Source organism: Pinus tabuliformis, chromosome 1_2 (genome assembly GCF_031772625.1).
Source record: "Pinus tabuliformis cultivar Carrire ecotype Pingquan chromosome 1_2, CPIR1, whole genome shotgun sequence".
Lineage (NCBI taxonomy): Eukaryota > Viridiplantae > Streptophyta > Pinopsida > Pinales > Pinaceae > Pinus > Pinus tabuliformis.
In genome coordinates, this window is record NC_142298.1 from 808,672,338 (window position 1) to 808,676,248 (window position 3,911).

Here is a 3,911-nt window from a genome sequence, read left to right on the forward strand (position 1 = left end):
GTCACTATGACATCGGGGTAATGTCACCCTAGCATGTGGCATTAGTGATGCCATGTGTCACTCGAAAACTAGCCACTTGACCCTCTAAAGGGCCATTTTTGTTGCCATGTGTTGCATCATTAGCATGCTATGTTAGTAGCTTTGCCACATCACATTTCCACATCCTCCAAAAATACCACATGGCATCCACGTAGCCTTAGTTGTCCTACGTGGCACCTGTCACCTCAACCTAAATCAGGGGGTCCCATAGGGTTATTCCCCTTCATATAATTCAATGTTTCGATGTTATAATCAATTTTAGGTTTAAGTGTAACTTTCCCATCATGAAACACTTTGTCTTTGTTCCTCAGGATAAACATTTCTACATCTCTCAGGATAAACATTTCTACATCTCTCAGGATAAACATATCGTTGTTTTCAAGCATCAAGGTTTTTCGTTATCATAGAGACAAACCTTTGTTCCCCATGACATTCATTTCTCCATTCCCCAGATGTACCTTTTTCTATCCCCTGGGACATGCAAACATTTGTTAACATCGAACTATTCTTGTCCCAAGGAGATATATCTTTTTCCCCCATAACGCACAGCTTACCGTTTACTGACAGGAACAATTTCCTGATGTGACCCCACACTTCCTATCAATAGTGCCATCCTCCATAGATGCTGCACATAACACTTGGCATGTCCCACACGATGATAATTACTACTAATTACTATCATTAGAGGACAAATCATGTAATTAAAACACAATTAAGGCTAATCCTCTTGTCTTCACTAAAATTCAAATTCTTGTGTTAAGTCTACCAAAGACTTATCTAGCCTCGAATACACACTCGACTTTTGATGACACTTAAACACATAAAATTAAAGATTACATGGATTATGCCCATGTATTCTTGAAGGTCGAGTGTCACTTTGAATGCTAACTTCTACAGGAGCAAAGCCTTCATTCCAATTGTATCATTATAAAGATTGTTCATATAATACAACAACAGAGCTAATGATATGCCTACCATCTGGCACAAAGAAGACAAACCAAACCATGGCTAACACTGCTTTATAAATTTAGGCCTAGCAACAACATATTGTGCCATAAAGTGGATCCCACACACTATTGTTGAATCCACTGGTAAAACGCACATTATAATATATTGATAATCAAAAACCTTAATCAGATAAGTATCCATGAGATCCACAACATGACAATAATTGATCCGTAAACTGTCGTGGATATTCCACTGGATAGTTCGTCACAACATATATGATAATATTATATTAAAAATCTGAGGTTCTACACTATTACAATTTTATTAACCTTTAAGATCTGTAAATTTAGCTGCAATTAGTGTATGCATGCATATGGAAATTATACATAAAAGTAGAGAACGACAAAATAAACTCACACACACACACAAAACACAAGATATGATCTAGGAAACCCTTTCGGGAGAAAACCCAACTAGAAGGTGAGGTCGCTTCGCTCTCTTTCTTTGTCTGGAAATATGGTTGTAGGTACAAAGAAGTAACGCATGTGGCCCATGGGCGGCTACAGTGCACAAATCCTCTCTGTGTGCTCTACCTCCTATCTCTCTTAGCTATCTTTTCTCAAGAATGGAACAAAATTCTCTCGAAAGAAAGGAATGTCTCTTCCTCCTAGTGGCATGATTATAACACAACCCGATAGGCTACTAGTGGTTAATTTTGACTACATCAACTCTTAACTAGAGTTACAATATAGACTCTTCTAGAGTATTTTACATCATAATCACGTGGATATCCCATTTTCCATGAATAATGGGGGCTAACGCAACATCCTCCTGAGCTATAGGTGTGAAAATAGGAAGGTCAACTTTTGAGTGGCATAACTTTTGCATACAGACTCTGATTGACACGCTTCTTACGCCGTTGGAAATATATCTGTGTAAAATAGCATGGAATTATGCTATGCAAAAGTGACAAATTTTTACCCTCGAAAAACGTCATTTAATTCCTCAAAACACCCTCAGAAGGTTTTAGACCCCGTTTTGCCAAATTGGGTCCCGCCGGTAAAAACAATGTCGTAAGCTAATTCCTCCACTTTTTCCACTCCAAAAGCATCAAGATGGATGAAAAAAATATATACTGATCTAATTTGGATTAATAATGGAAATCACACACATTAATAGCTTAACTGAGCACATTAAGCATTCATACAAGACCCTGCAAATAGCTCTGTAACTCAAGAACATATTCAAAAGATACCATAAGGATTTGTAAGTCCTTCAAAGCACTAGAAATTCATATAACCATTTCATTATGGACACTAGAAATAACACATTCCTCCACTAATAGTGAAGATACAGTCCTTGTTCTAACACATAACAACATTACTATTTCTACATAATGCAATATATCTATATATATATAGTTAATTAATTAATTAAATATGCTTATCTTTATAACTTGAATGACTAGCAACTAAGGGACGACATTCAACTCTCCACCCAACCATAATCTAGTTGCACAACTATATTTCTTACAACTGACCACCCTTGAGCTGTATTTAGAGTCTAAGGAGTTAAGTGCTCAAGGGATTTCACATCATTACCCTTCAACTAGATCACGCACGGCTCCAAAGCTCACAACTTCTCAACCCACTAATTGTTGCAAATATTCAAACACACACAACGTCTCCACTCTGCTAAGTATGAATATAGAGTACACAATGTTTCTACTTGCTCAACCCTACGGGCCTCTAGAACGCACAATGTTTCCACCTTTACTTCTCTTGCCTTTCCTTAACCCAACACTCCTCAGTGTGCTCCCACTCTTGCACCAATGTTTCCCCCTTAGCATTTATTTCCTTCCATGAGTTCTCTTATCATCCTGTTGACGGTGTTGGACCCGCCAACATGTCAGGGGATATCCCCGGTAAGAAGTCCCAACTAGACCTCAGACCGTTTGGTGTAGGAGTCCCAGCAATGGGTAGTACAGCATCGCCTTGATCGCAGTTGCGCATAGAGGTGAGTAATATGCCCTTGTTGGTAGCAAGTGTGTGACATATGCAGCAAGTCAAGGAAGGTGCATGAGAGGCTCTAACACACGTAACAGTGGGTATGAGTGCGCCCCTTAGAAACTTGTGACAACACGCAGCTTGAAAGGGAACACATGAGAGAGATACATCACAAGTTGGAAAGAATATTATCCATCGATCCAAAGTGATGGTTAAACCAATAACACATCTCGATAAGATTCATATAAACCTATATAGGAAATTCCATACATACATGCATAAACAACTACATATATCATTAGAGTAACAAAGCTAGTTGAAATACAATAACAACATATGCATGAAATGTGTTGGCTCTTTTATATTAAGAAAGTGAAATATCCAATCATACATACAACTATGACCAACGACTAATCCCGACAACGGAACATTACAATCATTTCCGCCTACTCCTCCAAAGAGATATACTAGCTTTGCATTGTGGAGAAGCCAAGGCTCGTTATAATACACTCCAAGCTTTCTCTAAGATACACCTGTAGGAATCTTGGCTCCCAAAATCTTGTACAATGAGTTATGAGGTTATATAAATAGAAAAGGGTGTAGGGTGGGGTACTTTGACAAGATGTTACTACACTCTACACATGTACCCATGTGAGACAAAATAGGATTGACTAAACCATGCAAGGCATTACTAAGACTTGGATAGCTATGGGAAGACCAACTCTTTGACATCCTTGTGATGATCGATGGTGGCGAACTGATGCCAAGCTTGGTAGTCCGCGTGCTCAACGGTGACATCCTACTAAAAGAAAACTCTCACCTTTGTTGCATCTGGGTACACTGATTTGGCAACTCTGTCCAACTCGTTTGATAACATGCGCATCATAGTCTTGAGTGCAGTCAGACCAACAACATATT